This window comes from Castor canadensis, chromosome 9 (genome assembly GCF_047511655.1).
Source record: "Castor canadensis chromosome 9, mCasCan1.hap1v2, whole genome shotgun sequence".
Taxonomy (NCBI): domain Eukaryota; kingdom Metazoa; phylum Chordata; class Mammalia; order Rodentia; family Castoridae; genus Castor; species Castor canadensis.
In genome coordinates, this window is record NC_133394.1 from 74,932,089 (window position 1) to 74,939,991 (window position 7,903).

Sequence of the window (7,903 nt, forward strand, 5' to 3'; positions counted from 1 at the left end):
AGCAGAATGATAAGTAGTGGACACTACCAATTCCATGATTTATTAAATCAAAACCATGGAACATCTACCTATAATATGTTTCAAAAATAATTTTAGTGATCCTGGTATTTCTAAGATAAATTTTCAGTTTGTCATGTCTCATTTACATTAATGATGAGGCAGAGAATGCAGTACTCTGGGTTTGCATTCATTATAAATTCTACTCCATGAGGATAATGAAACATTTCTAGCAATTCAGTAAATATTCATTTCATTTTTAGTGTGTTCTCAAACTCCCTTGGCCTGTAGAAGCAGGGTTATTAGATCTTGCTTGAGTGTTTGTTATAAGAGTGCTATTCTCTTTGGTCATATCTATGCAGCTCAGTTGCATTCAATTATGTTATATTATTTGAACCATAACTGACCCCAAATATCTCACTATTTTGCCTGGGGGCAAAAAAAAATTCAGTTAATGTGTTATGTTGAACACATAGTTCACACACACAAACACACTATATGTGCATGCATATTCTACTTAAATGACACAAACTGAAATTCTGTTTACAATATTATTTATAGAATTACCTTGTTACTGTTTGTGATTCATACTATACATAAAACCTAACCATATGAGGCAATATCTTTCCACAAAGTATAGAACAAATCAAATATACACTCCAAATGCTTTGAATTCCCTTGCCTCACTAAAAAATAGTAACAGAATGAATGCTTATACTGAGTTTTCATCTTATTACTAGCTTCATTTAATATTGAGGATAAGGGTATAAAGTTGATGATGGCCCTAACAAAAAGTGAAGAAAAAAAATGAGGAGCAATAGAGAAAATAAAAATGTCTAAGTTATCTAACTATACAGTGATAAATATAGAATATAAAATGGGGACATTACATAACTCAAATGGCCCAGATTTTTTACCATACAGATCATCCTTACAATTGAAAATTTTACAAGTCAAAATTGTGTTTTATACTCCTAGCCTATCAAACATCATAGCTTAGTAACATGAAAAGTATTGTATTTTATCCTCCTGACACCATAGCTGACTAGGAGCTGTGACTCATTATCTCTGCCCAATATCATAAGGGAAGAGTGTGTACTATAGAACATATTGATAGCCCAAATGTCAAACTTCAATATGAGAAATATAGCACCTACTGAATGATTATGGCTTTCACACCATCAGAAATTCAAATGAAAGTTTAATTATGAAAAGTGTGGGTTGCCTGCATAAGCTTAGTGATTGACACCTTTGATATGAGAGAGAGAGAGACAGAGAAAAGAAGAACGAGAAGAGGAGGAGGAGGAGAGGAGGAGAAGGAGAGGAGAGGAGTGGGAGGAGAGAGGGGAAGGAAGAAGGAAGGGAGGAAGGAAGGAAGGAAGGAAGAGGATTGCAGTAAAAGAAGCAGCAGAAAATACTCAAAAATTGGGGGCTGAGTGATACATGGCTCAAGGATTAATGGGTCACAGAAGAAATAAGGTAGAAATCAAAAAGTTCCTGGAATTTAATGAAAAAGAAAACACAACCTATTAGAACCTATGAGACATAATAAAGGTAGTCCTAAGAAGAAAGTTTATAGTCATGAGTGCATTATATATATATATATATATATTTTTTTTTTTTCTGCACTGTTCCTGGAAATACTGTAATTCCAGGTCAATATGTGGAGCGGATGGAGCAAGCTTCTATTCCACCTCCCCGTTCCAAAAATCCATTGAATATATTGTCCTTGGATCGAGGACATTATCAGATACTAAACAGATAAGAACAGATAATACACTTGATCTTAGCCAAAAGACCAAGAAGTGTTGAGTGCATATTTTAAAAACACAGAAAGATATCAAATAAATGACCTAATACTACATCTCAAACTCCTAGAAAAACAAGAGCAAGGTAAACCCAAACAAGCACAAGGAGAAAAATAATAATAAAAATAATAAAAACAAGGACTGAAATCAACAAAATAAAGACAAAAAAATGGGGAGAGGGTAAAAAAAACATACAAAGAACCAATGAAACAAAAAGCTAGTTCATTGAAAAAATAAATAAGATTGACAAACCCCCCACAAATATGACTAAAATGAGGAGGGAAACTACCCAAATTTATAAAATCAGAAACAAAAAAGAGGAGATGAAAACATACCCCTGGAAATCCAGGGTAATCATCAGGGACTACTTTAAAACCTATGTCCAAATAAATTGGAAAATCTAGAAGAAACAGACAAATTTCTAGATACATATGACCATCAAAAATTGAACCAAGAGAATATTAATCATCTAAACAGATCTATAACACACAATGAAATTGAAGCAGCAGTAAGAGTCTCCCAAAAAAGTAAAATCCAGGATATAACATATTCTCCACTGAATTCTACCACATCTTTAAGGAATTAATATCAACAGTCCTTAAATTTTTCCATAAAATAAAAAGGGAAGGAACACTGTCTAACTCATTTTATGAAGCAAGTATTACACTCATCCTAAAAGTGGACAAGGATACATCAAAAAAAGAGAACTATAGTCCAATCTTTTTAATGAACATAGATGCAAAATCCTTAATAAAATAATGACAAACCAAATTCAACAATATAGCCAAAAGATCATACACCATGACCAAGTCGGCTTCATTCCAGTGATGCAGGGATTGTCCAACATTTGCAAATCATTAGATGTAATACAGCATATTAACAGAAGCAGAGACAAAAACCACTTAATCATCTCAATACATGCAGAAAAATCCTTCAATAAAATTCAACACTCTTTCATTATAAAAGCTGTGATGAAATTAGGAAGAGAAGGAATGAACCTCAACAAAACAAAGGCTATGTATGACAAACCTATAGCCAACATCATATTTAATGGAAAAAACTAAACTATTTTCCTCAAAGTCAGGAATGAGACAAGGGTTTCTACTCTCCACTTTTATTTAATATAGTCTTAGAATTTCTAGACAGAGCAATAAGACAGGAAGTAGAAATAAAAGGACTATAAACAGGTAAGGAAGAATTCAACTATTCTTATTTGCAGATGATATGCCCTTATACTTAAAAGACCTGAAAAACCACCAAAAAAACTTCTCGACACCATAAACAGCTTCATCAAAGTAGAAGGTTACAAAGTCAATTTACAAAAATCAGTAGCCTTTCTATATACCAACAATGAACAATTTGAGAAAGAATATAGGAAAACAATCTAATTTACAATAGCCTCAAAAGAATCAGATACTAAAATCAACTTAACAAATGATGCGAATGACTCTACAAGGCAATCTACAAACCACTGAAGAAAGAAATCGTTGAAAACTATATAAGATGGAAAGATATCCCCCTGCTCATGGATTGGTAGGATCAACATAGTAAAAATGGCTATATTATCAAAAGCAATCTTTATGTTCAATGCAATTCCCATTAAAATCCCAATGACATTCATGACAGAGATTAAAAAAATCAAATCTAAAGTTCATTTGGAAGCAAAAAAGACCACAAATAGCCAAGGCAATACTGAGCAAAAAGACCAATGCTGGAGGTATCACAATACCCAACTTCAAACTATTTACAAAGCCATAGCAATAAAAATAGCCTGGTACTGGCACAAAAACGGATAAGAAGATCAGTGGAACAGAATAGAGGACCAGGACATGAATCCACATAGCTACACCCACCTAATTTTTGACAAAGGCACTGAAAACATACGATGGAGAAGATAGCCTCTTCAACAACTGTTGCTGGGAAAACTGAATATCTGTTTGTAGAAAACTGAAAGTAGTTCTATGTTTGTCACCCTGTACAACTATCAATTCAAAGTGGATTAAAGACCTTAAAATAAGACCTGAAACCCTGAAGCTAGAGCAGGAAAGAGCAGGTAAGACATTAGAAGCAATAGGCATAGCCAAGGACTTCCTCAGTAGAACTCATGTGGCTCAGCAACTAAGAGAAAGGATTGACAAATGGGATTACATGAAAGTAAAAACCTTGTGTACAGAAAAAGAAATGGTCTGTAAATTGAAAAAGCCACCCACAGAATGGGAGAAAATCTTTGTCAGCTATCCATCAGAGAAGGGACAGATACCCAGAATATAAAGGTAGCTCAAAAAACTAAACTCCCAAAAAATCAATAACCCAATGAAGAAATGGACAAATGAACAGAACAGAGCCTTTTCAAAGGAAGAATTTCAAATGGCTAAAAGAACACTTGAGAAAATGTTCACCATCCCTGGCCATAAAGGAAATGCAAATCAAAACCACATTAAGATTCCACCTCACTCCTGTTAGAATAGCTACCAACAAGAACACAAACAACAACAACAAATGTTGGCAAGGATGCAGAGAGAAAGGAACCCTCATACACTGCCGGTGGAAGTGTAAGATAGTACAACCACTATGGAAAACAGTGTAGAGGCTCCTTAAAAAACTAAAAATAGACCTGCCATTACAACCCAGAAATACCTGAAGGATTGTAAGTCAACTTACAACAAAGACACCTGCAAACCGATGTTTATTGCAGCATTATTCACATAGCAAAGCTATGGAAACAGCCAAGATGCCCCATTACTGATGAATGGATTATGAAAATGTGGTATTCCATACAATGGAATTTTTCTTAGCCACAAAAAGTGAAACTGTCATTTGCAGGTAAATAGATGGAACTAGTAATATCATCTTATGTGAAGTTAGCTAGACTGAGAAGGCCAAAATCTGCATGTTCTCTCTCATATATGGAATATAGACCTTATGCAAATACAGCAGTATTATGAAATGCTGATCACTCTAAGGGATCTACACAGGAGGTGTAGGTAAAGTAAGAATTTGAATATGGTTGATATACTCTATACAAGAATAAATATAGAAATCTTAAACCAGCTGAAACTACGATAAAAAAGGGACTAAAGTAGAAGGAAGAAAATTAGAGGAGATAAATTAATTGGGGTTATAATACATTTATACATTTAATTACCACCAGGAAACTCCCAGTGTAGCTACCTTTATCTCAAACAAACTAAAATGTTATGTTTTTATTTTATTTTTTCTCTTTTTTCTTCTACAAAATAAGACAACAGGAAGGTGGAACAGGTCATGCCCAGGGAGGATGGCTGGTACCAGTCAGGGTGGGGGTGTGATGGGGAAAGGGGGTAGAAGGGTGAATATGGTACAAAAATTGTGTACATATGTATGAAAATGCAAAAGTGATACCTGTTGAAATATTCCAGAAATTGGGAGGGGGGATAAAAGAGGATGGTAGAAGGGGAGAATTTAAGTATATACATTGGATACATTATAAGAACCTGTGTGAAAGCCACAATGTACCCCATCCAGCACAACAATGAAGAGAAAAAAAAAGAAATAATCATTAGCTAAATATCAGTATTTGTGAGACTATAATGTGCCTTGAGTCAGACACATCCATGAGTATTGAGGTAGATCTGCTCTGTTAATGAGATAATGTACAGACATAATTTCTAATTTTGAAGACCAAGAGTAAGATTTTCAATCACAGCTGAGCCATGAATTCCTCAAGTGGGGGGGGCAGAGAAATAGCCAATTTTATAACTCCAGTCTTATTTTAGACAAATAAAGAAGTTGGAAGTGTTACTCTTGTCTTTTCAGCCAAAGAATAGAAAAAAAAAGATGGAAGACAAAACTCAAGGCTAGGGGCATGGCTCAAGTGGCAGAATGTAGAACTATAAACTTATAGAAATATTTAAAAGGTAACTTGAAGAAGGAAGAGGAGAAAAAAATATTTATTTAAATTTTTAAAGAAAAAATAGATTCTATTTTTAAAAAACTAAGGCCACATACCAAGCCACTGAAACACAGAATACAGTCAAGTTGGGCAATACCAAGCAGTTCATACCTGTGTATATCATGCCATGTTCCAAATGCAGAGAAGCAAACCACAATCTTAAAAGCAATAAAGAGAAAAAAGAACTCCTCAGAGAGTACAGAACCAGGACAAGAATTACATAAGTCTTGCAGTTAAGAAGAGACTTGATTGAAAGGTCCAATGTTGAAAGAAAATACACCCACCAATGTAGAAGTCTACATCCAGTGGAAAATCTACCAACCTATAAGTCTATATCCAATGAAAATATCTTTCAAAGACAGTGAGCAATAGACTTTGTCAGACAAACAGAAATTAAAATAATTAACTTCTAATTTAACAAATTTCTATCCATGCAAAAAACTTGTTGGAAGAAGGAGTTCAAGGAGACTAAAAATTATATACATCAGAGAGGGACTACAGTAAGGCAAAAATGATCATTTTTCTATTTCTTAATGGACATATGTCCAAAACAAAGATAGTAATATATTGGGTGATATATGAGCAAATGAATGTAATGACAGAATATTATTAAGGAGTGAGAAAGAGAGGCTAAGAATACTCTATAAGATAACTGAATCATGATTTTTGAGACAGTGTCTCACTGTATATACCAGGCTGCCTCAAACATGCAGTCCTGCTGCCTTAACCTCAGGAGGGCTGTGATTATAGACATGATCCACCATGCCCCAACACTGAATTAACCTGGAATTTTAAGTAGAATTTTAAGTGGACTTCATTTGTACATATAGTGTTGCAAACTCTAGGAAAACAAAGAAAAAACTGTTAAGAGAAGTACAGTTGACATTACAAAATGCCATCCTAAAAAATTACACAATTAGACTAGAGGTACAGCTCAGTGACAGAGTGCTTTTCTACCAAGTAAGATAAATGTGTGTGTGTATATACATACATACATATATATGTATATATTTACATATATACGTATATATACATACATATATGTGTGTGTTTATAAAATAAGGTATATAGGTAGCAAAACTAAAATCAGAAAAGACAAAAAGAGAAGGTAAAGTGTAAATATAAGAAACAAACATTATAAAATGATAAATATTAAGTTGATTATAAAAATGAATGATCTTAATCTATCAATTCAAAGACAGAAACTGGAATAGCAAATTTTAAAATATTCCATACATTATCAACAGCAAGCAAACTTTAAGTATAAAAACACAAATAGGTTAAAAATGAAGAGATGAAGAAAGACTATGCTAATGTTAATTGAAAGAATGCTACAGTAGCTATTTTAATTTCACAGAAAACAAATTCAGCACAAGGATTATTGTTGTGGTTTGAGTATGAAATGTTCCCCATAGGCTCAAGTACTGAATATTTGGTCCCCAGCTGGTGGCACTTTAAGAAGGTTCTGGAAACTGTAGGAGGTTCACCCAAGATTGAAGTAGTTTAATGAGGGCAGATTCTTAGAAGCCATACCTTGTCTCAGGCTCCTTTATGTCCCTCTCTCTCTTCCTGCCCACCCTGGCTGATTGCGAGCCCTCCCTACCTTCCATCACCAGTAGGAGAGGGACTGTGAGGTTAGTGTGGGAAGCAGTGACCGCTGTGGCTTGTCTCCTCCAACCCTAATAGCCAGCGTTCAAAGGGGCAGGGACGGCTTCTACTCCCAGCAAGGCTCTGATCCAACCTTGTGCTATCAGCAGCCTCAGTGCCCTCACCTTGGCAGGGATCTCAGAGCTGAAAGGGGCATTTTAAGGGTACAGGGCTGATGTTCTCTTTTTCTCAGGGATCATAAAATAGGCAATGTCAGTTTAAGAATTAAGAAAGAAAATTCAGTGAAATATTTCCAGCTCAAAGCTAAGAACTTAAAAAGTTTGTTGTCAGAATAATATTTCCCTAAAAATTAGGATTGTTTTACCAGGGCTGAGGATATAGCTCAGTGGTAGATTGCTTGTCTAGCATGCACAAGGCCCAGGGTTCAACCTCCAGAAATACAAAGAAAAGAAACAACCTCCATATTGAGAAAATTTTAATTATACATAACAAAATTCTGTGTAATAACTATGCATAGCAGATATTATAATGAGTTATTAAATGAGCTACTCTTGCTAAG

General features: G+C 34.6%; 1 non-coding gene across 1 annotated transcript; it reads right to left on the reverse strand.

Moving 5' to 3' along the window:
• Positions 1-1,615: 1,615 nt before the first annotated feature.
• On the reverse strand, positions 1,616-1,807 carry LOC141411080 (U2 spliceosomal RNA). The gene has a single exon (XR_012435936.1). It is a non-coding gene; the product is annotated as a U2 spliceosomal RNA (small nuclear RNA).
• Positions 1,808-7,903: the final 6,096 nt, after the last annotated feature.